This window comes from Parasteatoda tepidariorum, chromosome 7 (genome assembly GCF_982258835.1).
Source record: "Parasteatoda tepidariorum strain Cologne lab strain chromosome 7, Ptep-v5.0, whole genome shotgun sequence".
Classification (NCBI taxonomy): Eukaryota; Metazoa; Arthropoda; class Arachnida; order Araneae; family Theridiidae; genus Parasteatoda; species Parasteatoda tepidariorum.
In genome coordinates this window covers 25535402-25553768 of record NC_141761.1, presented here as the reverse complement: position 1 = coordinate 25553768, position 18367 = coordinate 25535402, and the positions used below count along the sequence as shown (strand labels likewise).

Sequence of the window (18367 nt, the reverse complement as noted above, 5' to 3'; positions counted from 1 at the left end):
AACCTTTAAACTCACAGAAGGACGGGCATGCGCAAATTAGATATGGGAGCTGTGAGGTGGGGCTGTTGTCGATGTGTAGAGTGCAAAAAAAAGTCGATTAGCTTAGAAGGGTAGTTGTTGCGTGGCGTTAAAGTGAGGAGTTTCGTTTCCATCGCTCTAAAGCATGTTTTCAAAAGGTGATCAGCGGTCGTGGCTTACAATCGAGGTTGCCCGTGGCAAAAATGCAACAGAATGCTATCGAGGATTAGTGGAAGCCTTTGGAGCAAATGCTTTACCATATAGGACAGTAGCACGATGGGTTCAAGCATCTCGTCTTTTTTCGTCATTAAGCCTTTTCACAACATGCTTTAGAGCGATGGAACCGAAACTCCTCACTTTAACGCCACGCAACTACTACCCTTCTCAGCAAATCGACTTTTTTTTGCACTCTACACATCGACAACAGCCCCACCTCACTGCACCCATACCCTATTTACGCATGCGCGCCCTTTTGTGAGTTTCAAGGTTAAGTTGCCACTATTTAATTTACAACCCTCGTATATACAGTCTTGTTCCTGTGTATTTTTTTAAAAATAAATTTCGCGCCATTTTAGTACGCCATTACACAATTTGAATAAAACTGTAGGGGAGAGTGGTGTCAATTGTAACATTTTTTACTTAACTATTTTTAACTAACAAAAAATCCAATATATTATTAGTATTAATTGACAGACGAGTAAAGTAGACTATCCTCTACTAGAAAAATAAATAAATACCTTATTTTAAATGTTATTATATTAGTTATTAACAATTTTTGACAGTCGTGCATTTGTTACAATGGCCCCCACTTACGGGGTCAATTGTAACAGTTCATAAATTCAACTAAAACATAGTTAATTATTCATATTATCATAGTTGTGATATATTTTTTATTGATCAAAATAGTAGTGATATTTTAGGAGTGAAAATAATAATGAGCAGAGACCTAAAGGGTTAAACTTTTAACTTTAAGGGGTTAAAAATTTTAATTTATGCTGTGAAAGGTGACAAATAAAATAATGCACATGCAACATAATATAAATGATATAGGAAACTACTGGTGGTTCTTAAAGAGTTAAGTAATGGTTTGTAAACATAGCATTATTTATTTTCAGCTGTTACAATCGTCCCCAAGACGCAATTTCAGCTTCGTTTGTTAAAAACATTGCTTGTTTGTTAAAAACATTGTTAAAAACAAAACTAATTCTTTTTTATTGAAATGGTAATTAAGGTGTCCACTTACATATTCGGTTAATAATTTTTATTTGTTTAAACAAAATTAATTTGTTACAATATAATTATCTAATACCAAAAAAAAGTACTTGCGTGGCGTGAAAATATCTTTTGTGATGTAACTCTATCAAAAGTACATTAAAATGGTTGCTAGCAGGGGTGTACATGTAGATTTATTAAATACACCTTGTGCGCCACCTAGGAACCAAATTTAGACCAAATTTAACTCGAAATTTTTGCTCTGTTACAATCGTACCCTGTTACAATTGACCCCACTCTCTCCTACTGCATAATTTTGTTCACAAATGCCAAATATGGTTATGGACATTCAGTTCAATGTTTCTCAGTTAATGATCAAAATCTATTGAAAACCAGTCTTAAGTGTATACTTTGACGCTAACACGCATTAATGGCGTTTTATAAATAGTATCAGTCATAATGAAGAGTTAGTTTAGTGGGAAATGCACATCAACAGTGCAGTAAACGTTCTTTTAACTTGGCGAGATGCGTTAACAAGCGCTGAGGTTGGCCTTTAAAAAGTGATCATAAATAGTCAGTTTTACGCATGATTTCTTGCTAGATATGCTTCACTATTGTTCGTAAAATCCTTTTTGAGGAAGCTTTTTTGACAGTTTTTGTTGATTCGAGAATGAGGAAACTAACACAATAGAGAAGATAGTTCTTTTTTTTTATCCAATAATGCAAAAGAATTTAGTTTTCGTGAAAATTCAAAATCACGGCTGCTTAAGAACAATGCATATATATATTGACAGACTTTGGATATCTATATTTGATTATCTGTTTTTTTTTATGTTTCCAATAAAGAATCGAGCCAAAATATATATTCCGTATAAAGAATAAATTGTGCATCACGAACATCAAATATTTACCGAATATATTACGAAATAATTTGCAAGCTTCATATAATTTTGACCTTGAAAAAACATTTACTTTTCTGTCCTGCGTATAGAAGAGAAGTTAAGCCCAATAATCAGATTGTAACTAGTTATTTTTTTTACAACTTATCCCACTTAGTGAGAGTCAGTCGAACTTATTTAGCAAAGAGCCCTGATTTACCAAGATTCCGAATTCAGAGAGGAACCTTTGTCTAAGTGGCTGATTTAAAATAAAAAAAGGTCTCGTGAAATTTATAATGTGTTTTAAAAAATATTTCAGTTTAATTAAAATATTAACAACGTAAATAAATTATTATGAAATAAAAGCCGTTTTTAAACCTGTAGTGAAGGATTATTGAGGTTTCTAGAGAACTATTAAAGCTGAGTTTTTTTTAAAAAAATTAATAAATAAACATAAAAAATACGTATTTACATAAATAAATGTGGGTTTTGCAAACAATTTTTCTTTTAATTTTGTGCAACTATTTCTTTTTAAACTGGTAAGAATTATATTAAAGCCCACTCGCAAGTAATGACAAGCGTACATTATACTTTAATTATTTTACTTTATATGCATTATACTTTATTTATTTAGTAACACAAAATACATTGTGCTTTATTTAACAAGTAGAAAAATGGGTAGTAACAAGGCAAAAGAAAGCATTTACTACCTTTTTAACAATTAGCCGTCAGACAATGTACATTAAGAACAGTGCGACCAGAAAAAGATTTTTTTTAAATCAGACAGTGCTGAATTAAATCAGTTTTTATCACCTTAAGTGTAAGATGCCATTCATAAGTAAAGCAACGTTATAAAGCGAGATAAGGAATCGTCAAAATTCGTTGCAAATTCAATATCCAGCCCTGCCCAACATAATAAAAAAAAGGTTAATGGCTTCCGTTTTGTGGATTACCTCATTCAACACTCAATTAAAAATAAAGGTTAGGGTTAAAAAAAGAACGTTGGATTTGAAAATAAAATGGATGATTTCTAACCAAACTCCACAATGATGCATAGTAAATCCAAGCCTGAAAATTATATTGTAAATTATTGTAATTTGCTAATAAATTTTGATTTTTTTTAATTTAATTTAATATCTGTTGAAATATTTATTTAAACTAAGACACTTCTATTCAAATACCCGAGTCGTCAATGTTGGGGTTCTAAACTGAGAAAGAATCTTATATAACATCCCAAAAACTTCTGGGCTTTTTCGTTGATAATTAAAAAAATCTTTTTAACAATTTATAATTGAAATCTAAAAATGTCCATTGCAATATGGTTTTAATGGTTGCTTATTTATTCCAAAACTTCAATTTAAAAAGAAATTATTTAAAATAAATAACGTAGAAAAGCAAGCATAGCATTAGGAAAATACAAATAATTTAAAGAATCTAAAACATTTAAAATGTGCAAGATTTTTATTAAATGTTTCTGTCCGAAATTTACCTCCAAACGTGCGGGAAAAAAAATATAAGTTTCGATTTATCGTTGCAAACTGACGAATTTCGTTTATTTATAATGCTAACGAAAAACAATTGAACATTTCCAGCAGTATACAATGCCATTTAAATTTCAAAAATAAAGACTTTAGTATTAATAAAATTCTCGTTTGACTGGTCAAGAAAAAAAGTTGACAGTGCATGTCTAATTGCACTGAATGAAGGAAATATTGCAAACGAATGAAAACTTAAGAACTAATCCTAAGAGTTAATGAAGTAAAGCCCAAAGCAATTGGCAACACATCTAAAAGGCCAAATCCTTAAGCGTTTATAATAAATTTAAAACTCATTAACGACACAAAATTTGTCTTTAGCATAGTTAGCAAAAAAAATAATAATAAATAAAATAAAATACAACAGAAAACATTTAATATTTGCCCTCACAAACTCGTGATTATTCACTTCATATAATTTGGAATAGGAAAATACGACATTTCAATAAGTAATAAAAAATTTAAAGTAATAAAAGATTGCCTTATTATAAAATTTATCAAGCAAAAAAAATTCACATGAAACTCTACTGGATTATAAATAACGATGGATATTTCATTTTGCAAGTATAACTGGCAAAGACATCCGTATTTTCTAATCATCCTGTTACTTAATTTTTTAACTATGCCATTTAAAAAAGTTGTTTATTTAAAATTAGATTTTTCAGGGACTATTCGACTGATTACGCTACAACTTAGTATTTTGCCGAGTAAAGTTTCATTCTTCAAAATGATACGAAAATTTTATATCTTGCAATTCAAATGTTTCTCGACTATTATTAAATAAAATTAAAAAATAATAAAAAATGCTTACTGAAAGTTTTCTTATGGAATAATCTTTGGATAAACGAATTTTATAATTGTGTGCAAAAAAGTTTTTAATTTGCTTGCTTAAATGTTCTCGAGATTCATCGAAATATGCAAAAAGTAAAATTAGCATTATAGGGTCTAAACTTTGTGTCGCTCTCCTGATCAAACTATTGGGATCATAATTCCCAGATTGCAGCTGCCCACTACATTTATAGGGTCAAAAATACGAATCCGGGGAGAAAAAAAGTATGTTTATTCAGAGATATGTTTTTTGTGCCTAATATCTTAAATTAATTACATCCTCTGCACCAATTAATTATCTGGTTTGAGTTCTCCCTCTTAAACAAATAAGATTAAGTCCTAGGTATTTAGGATGGTCCATTTGTTTTTTGAGCACAGTACATTTAAAAATTCACAAAAATTTTTACCGTTAAAGAAAAAAAAAGTGTTCGATATCTTATTCTCAAGTTCAACTCGAAAACAGTATTTAACATTCATGAAAAATAAATGTTTTAAATCTGTTTAATTTTTTATTAGCTAAAAAACTTTTTAGAAATATTTTAGTAAATGCAATAGTAAGAATGCATTTCTTTTTTCATTTGAGTCTCGTTTACTCATAGATTTTGATAGGTGAAAATATTTCATACTGAGGCATACTATTCCATTAAACTTTGGGATTAAAAAATAAGGATATTTTTTCTTGTTAAGTTATAACCTAATTGCTGCGATGTTCTCCTATTCATTTTACTTATTTTAAAAATGTGACAAATAAAAATTTAATATGAAACTTAAAATCTGTACGAATAAAAACGTTACCGTGATTTAAAGTTGGGAAAGCGTCTCCTAGATAGTTTTTCCAGTAAGCTTTGGACATAAGCTTATAATAACACAATATTGACCAATGAAATATTGACCAATATATTAATACCAATGTAAATACCAATATTTTATTGGCTAAATACCAATAATTTTGGTGAAACATAACGATATTAAAATTCGGAACACAACGGTTATGGGAACTTATTTTTGTGTTAGCGACAACTCAAAAAGACAGACACACGATTCCTATTATTGATAAGTACCACTTTGACAAATACTTCTTGAATATTTCAATTTCAAAACTAAAGCATTGTTATTGAGCTAACATTTGAATATCAGTCCATCGAACAGAACTGTTCCAAACATTTAAAGTAACTGATAAAAGTACTGTTATTCAAAAGGATTTTGAAGCTAAGAAATCAATCGTCTTTATCTGTGAAAATGGACTTCTTGGCCGTCTCTTCCATAATCTTGTGTGACCAAGATATTAGAAAAAAAAATATATAAGCGGAATTTTTCTGTCATGCTCCGCTAAGAACTCATTCAAGCGTCTAAATGTGGAAAATAATAAGTTTTTCTTCATGTGATACTCTTTCCTAATTTCCGTTTAGTTTTTTCCGCCAAGTTTGAAAAGTAAATAATTCTCTGTTCTGTTCCTTCAGAGATTACACAGTCTACTAAGCATAACTATGTTTTATTAATACAACTCATACAAGCAGCGTTCAATCATATATTATTTAAGAGTGGCAACAATGAGGACTTCAACAAACCTCGGAGTCTGAGGACCACTTTCCGGTACTGAATTAATTTTTCTGAAAAACCTAAATTAGAATAATTCCTTAGAACTTTCGCGCTGCAATCGCAGTGGCATACAAAAAAAAAAAGAGTAAAACATAAAAGTTTATGTCTAAGCAATCAGACTTCAAAACTAAATCGTGTAAATCTTTGTAATTTTATGTCGCTGTTCGAAAATATTGAATTTATCAGAAGAATTCATCGAGGTTTTTTTCCCTGCCATTGCAGTAGTACGCAAATGAAAATTTTAAAAAAAATTATAACATCTTAAAAACTAAAGAAAACAAAATTAGTAAAAATGCCTTTTGAAGGAAAGCGGACGTGTAAATTACATCCCTAAAATAATAAGTATACATTTAAAAATCAAGAACTTCAGACTTAACAGAATCGGACATGTATTTTATGTATTGCAGAAAACAATTACTTAAACTGCAGTTTTTTGTTGATATTTCTCCAAATATGCCACGAAAATTATCTACATTATTAAACAATTTAATGACTTATTAACTGCTACATTAACTTTAATGAAAACCAAAGAAAACTAAATGTTGACATTCTATTTTGTCCAAATTTTTGTTAAAAGGGGAAATATAACTTTTTTAAGCCATAAAAAAAATCGAATTCAATAGATATATTTCGATATTTACGTATACACTAAAACTAATAATTTAGGTAATAGCTGGTGCAAAAGCTTTACACCGTGTCACATTAAAAGCTAAAAATAGTTACTATGCATTGCCGGATTAGTAACATTGTTGGTTATAATACGAAAAACAAAAACATGCATTTGTAAGCAGTTCATCAATCAAATACGCGTACGCTCTAAAATTATCGCTTAGAGTTAAAATTCTGTATAGCAAAACATAATTATTAAATGAAAACTAACTTCTACTTTAACTATTGGTTACAAAAATCTTTAGTTTAAATTTCTTTAATTAATGTATGCACTGAATAACAATCAATAAACGTAAATAATTCAACGTAAATAAAAATGAAGGTTTAGTGTTCCTAATATTTCTCCACAAGACCATATAAGTGATTTTAATTGTTCGAATCCTTCGGCATTTAATTATAAAACAAGTTTTCACATATTCTTGGACACGTAATAAATTTGTAACTTGCATAAATAGTAGAAGTAGTTTAATAATAATAATTTTTTATGTTGCAGCGTTTTGCCGACTTTTCCACAACTTGTTAATTTTAAACCATTGATAAAAATTGTGTGAAATCCTTGACACATATCTTATGACAAAAGAAAAAAATGAAAAGGAACTGGAAAAGCCATCAAGCTTGATAATAACGGTGTGTCTTGGAGGAACGTTTCGAAGTTAACGTATCAAAAGATATTCTAAATTCGGTAAAACAGTAGCAGTAACGACGCACGCTTTAATGAGCACATGAGCTCCTAAGATATCCGAACAGCTATTGAAGCGGTTAAAAGAAATTCTATTCTATTGTTCTGAAGTTTTTGTTTGCAAGAGCATGCCAAGGCCATTTTAAGGAGAAAGTGACCAGATAAAATCGTTGACACAATTTTCAACAAACAATATCATTTGCAGAAACGTTTAAATAAAATGTCAAATCAAAGACATGACTCTGAGGTATTTAACATGCTCATTACATTAGTTTTAGCTCTGATACAGTAGTTGCCTTACGGAAATTTTGGATGATATATATTTCACTCTCATTTAATTAGGAACTTGATACTTATTAGTTTTTTAAAAATGCTCAGAGTCAATAAATAGAATAGGAAAAACTGACTAACTTCATTGAAAACCTGTTGAGGATTACTAACTCATAGAATTCAATTGAAAAGCTAATTGGAAAAAAGTATCCGATAATGTGAAAAAATGTGTAAGAAGAAACTTTGGCCATTTAAAAACTTATCTGATGACGTTGAAGACACTATCGAAATTAAACTTTTATAGTATTAACTATTTGAATGATTTGATTTAAACTGTAAGCTAAGTAAAGCCATCCATGCTGCAATTATTTGAATTATGAATCTTGTTTAGTTATTAAATTGTTTTCGTTTATAATCATGAGTTCATCATCTAATATATATAATTCTCTTACGTGGTTCCCAAATTTTGGCTGTAGTTCCTTTCCGCCGGTGGCAACGTTTACTTTGTTTTGTTTACGTTACTATTTCTCTTACACTTCGACAAAAAAAGCCTCATTACAACTCCCCGAATGGCAACGCGGGAAAATCGACCAATGATTGCCTCTAAAAATGTCACATGCCAAATCTAGCTGAGGTGACTCAACATATAGCGCTTTTAAAAACGGAAACGGAAATAACCAGAGAGCATCAGCTGCGGCAATCTCATACTATAAAGCTAGGCAGAAGTGAGTAGCCTTTGTCGAAAGATCTCTATTTTAGTATTTTGTCAAAAGCGCTTTTTTTTTCACGAATTTTTATATATTACGAATTTATTTGACGATTTTTGATTTATATCACGAATTGTACTATAGCACATTTCTAATAGGTTTAACAAATTGCATGTCATTTATTTGAATTCAAATTTATTTTATGACTTAGTATTTACTAAAAAAATTTACTTTTTTTAAAAAAAAGTTTTTTTATGGATTTGAATGATTGTTTTGAATTCTTAGAATTTTGTGCATTTGCAATGTACCTAAGTTTTTGGTGAGCGAAGCGAACTTGGTTTGCGAAGCAAAACTATGTAAGATTGCGTAGCAATTTTCGGGGGTTGGCGAGCGTCAGCGAGCAGGGGGCGCAGCCCTCTAGTTTAAATTTAATATGCTAACACTGAGAAACAACATTTTACCACCTTCAGAAATTAGATTTTGTTCAAAAGGCAAAGTTTGACTCAAAAAGCTTTATAAATGAGACATTTTTTTAAACTTATATATCTTTAAAAAGGCGCTTTATAATGACAATGTGTATTCCAAACAGATTCCTATCATTGCTATGCATCTAAAGTTGATGTTTTCAAAATTCTTAAAATATCAGTAAGATTTTTTTCCCCTAAGATTTACAATTATTTAACTTTATCTAACTGTAAAAGAGGATATTTTTGTTATTTTGCCGAAAGCTTTCCACCATACTGAGAAAAATACGATTTTTAACTTTTATCAATTTTACACTAAAATAAAATCTTATTAAATAAAATCTTATTTACAACACCAAGCTATTTTTTTCAGCGAACTGTAATTAGAAATGTGTTGAAATAAGATATTAAAATTTATTATTTAAAATTAGCATATCAGATAATAATACGTGACGCATTTTACGATATTCATAATAATTTGATAAAAATTATAATGAAATAATAATTACTAACATTAAATAAAAATACCTCCTTAAAAGTAATAAACTACATTTTAATTAAAATAATATTTAATTTCCATATTAAATAATTAAAAAGTTTAAAATTATGTCAAATATTATAAAAATGCATATTCACCCAAAAGGAAATATTTCATTCTATGTGAGCTTAAAGCAAAGCAAAAGTTTTATTAAAAGGGAACGCAATGTTATGCTGAAAGTGTTCTTCTAACATTGAAAGTAGAAACACACCTGAAGATTAGAGTTCAAGGACATAATATAAGGCGCTAAATAACTTTTTTACAACTTCATATGAACTATTCTTTTCTACAATCTTTTTTTGTTTTAAGTCAATCAACCATTGGCGTTAACTGCGGGTGGTCTATTCCCTGGTATCTTCCATCAAGCGATTGTTGTAATAACAAAAGCTTCTGGAACATTAAGAAAGCAGTAATGTTCTTTTCATCTCGAGTTCAGCAAGCAACTCAGCAAGAAAGAATTAGATATTCGACCCACATAGGCATATTTTAATGGCGCATAGCGAGGTCAACTACGTTTGGTAAGCTAACTAGTGGACATTAAGATTTCATATCTGCGTAGGCCTGCTGACATAATGCCTTAGAAGACCAGTTCAGCGCACCTGATGTCTTGCTTACCTTGGATCAGGCTGCTTATTTGTTTATTTCAAAATCAAATTAGCACTGAAAAAGTAAGAAGGTTAATGTTGACTGACGTAGGGACATCTTCAGTTACTTCACTTGCATTCTAAATGGAATGTTAAAAATCCTTTCAGCGTAGAAAAGAATGTTTGTAAACATAGGTGTAGCTCGAAAAATTAACGGGAAAGCTATAAAAAAAATTTTCAAACCTCATCCAGTAATTTGGGAGCCTTACATAAATGTAAATAAATCCCATTAACGTAAAATAAAGTTTGTGGTAATTCATGTTCCCTGTGGTGTTCAAAGTCATTTTGTTTTCGTTATACATGTTTAGATTTTTTTCGAGTGTCTCGGCCTCGTCCAAGTAATTTACGAATGTGAATAAAAATCGAATATTTTTGAAATAAATCTTGGATACAATTCATATTCTTTAGTTTCACAACTACGTCTAAAATCACTTGATTTTCTTCAGCGTGTTTTCCACGTAATATCGACTGTTGTGAAGATTTCGTTCAAGTAACAGTTGGAATCAAAATGCAAATATAGACTTAAAGTAATTATATAGTACATGAAATGTTAAAAAAAAATTAAAACAAAATAATGCTTTGTGTAATTTATATTTCTGCTAATATTCAAAATTGTTTTGTTTCTATTATGAGCATTAAATTTTTTCTACGTAACTCGGACATTTGTGTAGACGTCATGTGAGTAATTTATGAATACAAATAATGACTTAAAATAAAATTAATTGCATTTAACATTGCACATTGTCTTTATGCTCAAAGACTTTTTTTTTTTTTCATCTTGCGTATTGAAAAATTGTTATTGCAAAAAATGTAAATAAGGACCTTTTAAGTAAAATATTGCTTAATATAGTGGGATATTGTATTGTATTGTATAACATGTTATAAACATTTTGTAATCGATCAGACGTTTCGTTCTAGATCAGTGAGACGAAGTTTGCTAACTGATTGCAGAATCGCATTGATTTCGGATTTCGTCAATATATAAATACAAGTAAAGGGGCGTTAAATTTACGGAACGCAATTCCTTCAAGATACCTCGAACATTTTCAGTATCTAATCAGTATAAGTGATTTTTCGCCATTTTGTTTTAGATGCAAATAAAGCAACGTGGAAGATATTTCATGCGAATTACATTTTAATTAGCTCAATTTTTAAAGATGGAACTTCAAATACTGAAATCATTTTTACGCGAGAAAATAAATTTATGAATGATACAAATCTTTAGTCCAAATGTAAACATAAAATTCTATAGTAACATCTTCAGGACCAAGATTACATATTACCCACAGAATTATATATGAAATTATCCTTTCTGACTCTAGCAGCCCAAGGTCACAAGGACGTGATTAGTATATATTCTTTAATTCGTAAAAACTAGGGCCTAGGAAAGATCTTCTTTCAATCCTGAAGGGTTAATATGAACGCACTGGAACGCGTTATTTGTTAGACAGTATGATGTTGTATTGCTATGCGTTCAATATAGCATTAGATTGCCAACTAATCATTTTTTTCACATTTACTGATAAATCAATATACGAATGTATAATAATGTAATTTATACTTATGTATTTATATGAAAAATTGCCACAGTTTATTATCATAAAGACTATAAGATAATTTATTTACGTTGTTTTCTTATGAAGGATCTTTTGATATTTAAAACGATTAAATGCTTATATTTATTTCAACCAGTTCCCATTGGTATTGATAGTTTTTAAAGAATAAAAAAAATGACTTTATTCCTAATTTACTTTGAAATTTTCCTCTTTTTTTTATTAAAATATAACATTGTTCATAAGGGACAACAATAGTTTTAAATAACAAGCAATTTTAAGAATTTTAAGCATTCCATTTCATACGGAATCGATAAGGGTTATATTGGAATTTGAGAAAACTGTTTTAGAATGACAAATCAAATTCCTTAAGTTCATGATTATTAAATAAAAAATAAAAATAAAAAATTTCATAGTGTGATCAGCATAATTCCGCTAGAAAAACATTAAAAAAAAATCAAAACATATACAATTCCATTTGATTAACAATCAATGCAAGAGGTGACAAAGTGTTATATCATTGTTTAATTAGCGAGGCAACATGGCGAATTTTTTGTCATAAAAACAGCTGGCGTCATGAATATAATAAGAGAGTCACCGACCGTGTTTTGCAACGGGCTGCATTTGTAACAATAAGTTTTCATTCCACGGCACCTAAACTATGTCAAGAAAATCACGTTTCCGCAAATCCTATCTTCAAAAAAAAAAAAAAAAAAAGATAAATTTTTTTTTTGCCTGTGATATAATAGCACGTATGGCTGCCTTTCATTACTGTGCTCTAATTTCATTTCGATTGCAATTCTAATTACACCCATCTTATCTATGCTTCCGAAACAAATACATTTTTTTCATTAATTTCATTTTGTAAGAGAAATTTAATCTACTTTGTTAATTACCTGATGAATATTAACGTTATTTGTTAGTCATCTATAATTGTTAAGCATAAATTCGAATCGCGGCCTTTTCATAACAATTAAAAGAGCAATTACGAGTATCTAAATGAGATAAAACGATAGTTTTTCAATTGAAGAAAGGAATATCTGAAGGTTCGGTAAGACATCTTAGTAAGTGGACGCGTACATAATATAAAGATGCCTTTCTATTATTTTTCATGCATTAAATCTATTAATTAACAGTTAACGTAGCAGCATTTGCAATATTGACGCTTTAAATTGCTTTTAATGTTATTAGTCTCTTTTTTCTAATACTTGGAAAAAAAAATTCAACTCCAAAAGTACTGAAAGAGTTTAACACTTGAAATCTTCATATACAGTGCTCTCTGAAATTTAATAAATTAATGTTTTATTGTTAAAAAAAGATTAAAACACATTCTTGCCGTTAGAAATAACAATTTTTTTAGGTCACCAAGAACTTTCATCTACTAAATTCTTCCAATAAAAAATTCTTGATCGATTTCTACTGTTTTGAAGTGTATATATTTCTGTTGTTTTCAGCTGTTTCAAAGGATTTCGGCTTAACTTTCATACATTACTCATTTTTTTTAGTTGAAAAATGAACAGCTATTATAGAAGTGGTAAAAAGTTTTCTTTAAACATATTTACATTTACTATTTAGATTTGTATATATTTATTACTATTTTCAACAAACGGCTTCTATGACAGACTATTCAAAAATCGTTACAGTCGTTGTTTTTTCGATTTACAACAATATATTCTCTTTGCTATTCAAAAGATGTAAATAAAAGTTTTGTCAAATCTCAACATTGGGTGGCTCGGAATATTTGTCTTTCAAATTTTAATAAATTTATGAAATATAACCATTTTTAAGGAATTCAAACATCAAAGAAAAAAAAGAGTTAGAGTTTAGAAGAGGCACATGTTAAAAAAAAATATTTTTTTTTAGTTTCAAATAAGGAGAATAAGTTTCAATCACTATCTCTTTCCAACTCTTCTTTTTTAATAAAAATATTTTGATTTATAGTTCGGTCATATAATTACTTTCAGTTCGTCCTACTCGACAATTATAGTGATCGATCTCGAAGCCAAATTTCACTCCTACTTTCTTCGATTGAGTTTATTGCCTTAAAGTAGAAAAAAAATATAATGATTCATTAATAGGAATTTTATGCTAAAATCGAAACCTGCGCAAATTCTACGAAAAAATTCAGAAAGTATATCAATCATTAAGTTTACCATCGTATCAAGTGATTTTATATTTGAACTTGGATTTCATATCGGGTGAAGTGATGAACGATATATCGATTGATGAACGATTTATATCGCGATATCTGCCGAATTTAACTACGGTATAGTATTTGCACAGCGCAGGAATTCGGAATAAGATATATATATATATATATATATATATATATATATATATATATATATATATATATATATATATATATATATATTGTTTGATGACAAGTACTATATCTTTGCAAGCAAATGAAGTGTTAATCCGAATTGTTTTGGGATTGACTTTTAATAATTGCCATAAACATTATTTGCCATTGCTAATATAGTTGTTATATTTCATATACTGCAGTTTGAAATTTTTTTTAAAAAATATGTTGAGCTGCACTATTAGTATTTTCTTTATATTAATTTTATTACATAATTATTAAAAATTTATATTAATTATGTGAAATAGATATAAGACTGAAATGTATCATTTCTTTGTTTTGTTATGCGTTAATGAAAAGCTAAAAACGCTAAAGCGATATTGTTTTAACGAAGTTTTAATGTTTGCTCTGTTCACATCTGGGAATGTGAAAAGTAGTACAAATTAATATTCAATCGAAGAAAAAATAAATAAAAAAAAACTTTATCAATATTCAACTAATTACAGTAAAAAATGTAACAAACATCAAAATAGGTTTATTTGGATGTTGAAAGTTTTTCTAATCTCTTTGATTCTTAAAAACTTAGTTTGTAAAATTTCGAATCCTGTTTGCTTTTTTATCAGTTAAACATTAATTTGCGACCCAATGTGTTCGATGAGAACTTTAAAATACATATTAAGGGTGGCCTTTACAGAACACCGGGTACGATACAAAACACTTTCCCGTTCTCGAGAAGTAGAAAACTCAAATCTTGCTTATCCGGTTGTAAAATTAAAAAAGATTAAAGACGAATAACTCCTCACATATTAATAAATAAACAGAATAACTTCAATATGAAAAAAAGCATTTTCAAATTAAATAAATTTCGAACAAACGGTTATTCTTAAACATAATGTAACCAATAAATATTTGGCTAATTTGTTTCATCGGGGTAAAGTTTTTTCAACACAATTAAGCCAATTCAGAATATGATAACAAGAATAAAAGAGTTGATAAAATATATTGCCAGATGTTGATAAAATCAGAAAGAACATCTTTGATATTGTTTTCCAGCGTATGTGTCACCACGTAGAATAAGTTTCGCTAACTTTTGATCCGAAGGCGTAGTTTGATAAGGGAACGACGCGATCCATTGTTTCGAATTTCAATAGAAACTGCTTACGTTTACTTATGTCCTTTAAAAATGTTAATTTCATAACATCGATTTGTAAATTATTTTAATAAAAACTATGAGAAATGTTATTTTTGCATAAAAGGTCTTTCTTCGTAGCTTTTTCACTAAATAAATACAAAAAAGCTAGCTTGATTGCCTTGAACAACAAATAATGCATTAATTTTAAACATTTACTATCAAAGAAAAGAAACTTTCTGGAGTTTAAAATAATAGCATATATATTCTTAAAAAATTAAAAAACTTCATAAAATATTGGAATTTTATTTTATTTTATGACCGCCGTTGAACAGTCGACCCAATTTTTGGGTTTACGACTACAAATGTTCAACGCCGTAGCCTTGTAATTTTGAACCAATCCAGAAGACAAGGAAACTTCTGGATCGGTACCCCCAGAGGTATTGATTTGTTATGGGAACATGGAGGACTTTGAGACTCGACAGATTTAACGTGCATCAGTCACCATAAATATTGGAATTTAGCGAGATTTTCTTACTCACAGGAAAATCATTAAAATAAATAAATGATTATCGACCTTTGCATTCTTATAAACCCTACCAATGCAGCCTAAAGTTTTTGGAATAATAAAAAACACGCTTATCATTTTCCATAACTGTAGCTTATTGATATTTTGCGCGATTTTCATAGTTGACCTAGATGGTTAAATATGAACAAAACAGTTATGAGTAACTGTTACAAGCAATAGAACATTAATTGCTAAAAAGTGTTAAGCCATGAATGAAGAATGAAAATTTTAGTAGAAGGAAAGGACTTAGGAGGAATGAAATGAAAGACAATCGAAAAATAATCATGAGTAGAAGCAAGCTTTACCTTGATTTTTTTACTCACGTGAATTAAATAGAAAATTATATATTGACGTATTAATGAAATAGCTGTTACCAATTAAAATAAAGATACGTAACAAAACACATAAAAAAAACACACTTGTAGAAATTTATCCTCGGCTAAGTTTCATAAATTTCAAATACTACTGATTAATATCTGAACTAATAAACATAAAATGATAAAAATTAACCTTTCAATAACTTTTTACTCGGTCATATTTCGGACTTTGTTTCGACAGGTACAAAAGATACCTGTGATAAAATACTGAATTTTAATTAAATGTATCAGGGAGAAAGTGTTGTTTTACAGAAGGATAAAACAATTTTTAAAAAAAATTGGTTTCTGTTGCAGTAATAATAATTTTACTCAATGTGAGTACCATTAACAAAAATTCGATGAACTTACACCCAATGCAATCAATTTTTCTTCTACATAATTTGACATACCGTAAACCGGGGCGAGTCTACCCATCCAGGGGCGAGTTTACCCATTTTAGTTTTATTTAATTTTCGCTATTTTAAATTGCAAATAAAATTTTTTTAACCGACGGAGGACTTAGTTCAGACTCTAAGGAAGATGGCGCTGTAGTAGTTTGATCCGTTTTTATTTATTTGGTGTCTTTTTAACCGACCTGTTCAAACGTCTTTTGAGAGATTTGTATTGAAAATCAGCAAACTTTTAGTTGGTGCTCCGTAAGTATATTATTATTATTACTATTTTCACTTTGGTTAAGTGATAAACTTATCTAAGACTAAGATTACATTAATTTTATATGAAAAAAACCAAAAAGAATGTAAGTTTTGCTGCTGTAAACAAAAAGCCAGAATTCGCGGGACGAGTCTACCCATTCGTATTTAGTTTTAATAAAGCATAATAATATAATTTAGAACTTTGTTTATATTAAAATTAAGTCATATTAAATGAATTTGAGTATATTATTTTAATTCTGCATTGATAAATTTATCATTAATAAGAAAATTTATAGGTTAAATATAAATGTAAATATAAAATATGTTTATTTTACCTATTTTTTCAATTTTTATATTACAAAATTAACTTTTTTTATTTAATGCAAGTTAAATAAATTATTATTTATAAATTATTATTACCTCCCAGAAGAATGGGAAAAGGATTTTTCATGATTCCCAATGTTTGAATTTTGATTTTGTCAATAGTCTTTAATTATTATTATTTATTAATTATTTAATTGTAAATTTATATTAATTTTAATTTATTTTTATCAACAATAATCAGAAAAAAATGTTATTTTGTAATGTTAATGATTATAAAAACAAAACTGTGATCAAAATGTGATAATCGATCAAATACTCAATTTGTGGTATTTTATGAATAAAAAAATGGAATATATAATAAAGTTATGAATTTTACTTCATAAATATCCTATATAGTAACTAAAATAACAATTTAATATTAAAATTTGATTATTTACAATGTTAACATTCATTTTAGTAGAATGGGTAGACTCGCCCCATACGAGAGATTTGTCAGCAGTTCTATAAAAATATACAGTAACAGCGTAACTGTTAATATTTTCTAAAATCGATTTCACAGCTTTAAAGAGGGATAAATAGCGATTCCGAAACACCTATTAAAAGCCTTTTTTTCTTTAATATTTACAAAATTTTGACCACTTGAAAGTTGACAAACTGAAAAAATGGGTAGACTCGCCCCGTTTTACGGTAACACTTTTAATTGCAAAATGCATACTTTAATACATTCAATTTCTCCATGCATGCCTATTTTAATGTAATTTTTCCTTTTTAAACACATACCGTTACATAATGCAGTGAATTTTTCAGCGCAGACATGATGTATTTTATTTACCAATGCATACAAATTTTAATATAATTCATGCATACAATCACGCAATGTAATTAATTTCTCAATGTTTGAATCCAATACTGCAAAAAATTATCTTACCAATTATTTTGTTTTCCTTATAAATATTCAATCAAATGGACCTTACCTATAAAAATAGAAATGGAAAATGTGAGAACGTTTTCAAAGCATACTGCATTTAAAGCAAAATAGTTATAGCAAAATTTTACGGACAGATATTTAAAATAAAATGAATAAACTTAATTTTATAACTACACTATACATTCAAAATACAAATCAAAATGAATAAAATTACCTTCCGCAAAATTTTAGAATAAAAGTAACACTAGAAACTGAAATGTAGAACTATATAGTTTTGTTTAAAGACATACTTTTAAAAGAAATAACAAAAACGAAGAAATAATAACAACAAATAAATCATTTTGTTAATTAAATTCCAAATTTCTTTTCGTAGGGAAATATAAAATTGAGGATCAATACAATAAAGCCTAGTTTACTAACTACAGAGACTGGATCGAATGTTCAAGGGGAAACTTTTTAAGGGCCGGGATAGCCTGGTCGGTAGGGCGTTGGGCCCATGTCCGAGAGTTC

The 18367-nt window shown here is 28.6% G+C and overlaps 1 protein-coding gene across 12 annotated transcripts in view; it reads right to left on the bottom strand.

The window, feature by feature from the left end:
• Positions 1-18367, bottom strand: part of LOC107437589 (uncharacterized) — a 236234-nt gene that overhangs the window by 70695 nt on the left and 147172 nt on the right. For 7 of the 12 annotated variants that reach the window (XM_087167508.1, XM_087167510.1, XM_087167514.1 and 4 more), the window contains exon 2: positions 17858-17903. The exons of the other annotated variants lie outside the window; for them this stretch is intronic. The gene's annotated coding sequence lies outside the window, so the exon portion shown is untranslated. The remainder of the gene's footprint in view (positions 1-17857; positions 17904-18367) is intronic. 12 annotated transcript variants of the gene reach the window in all.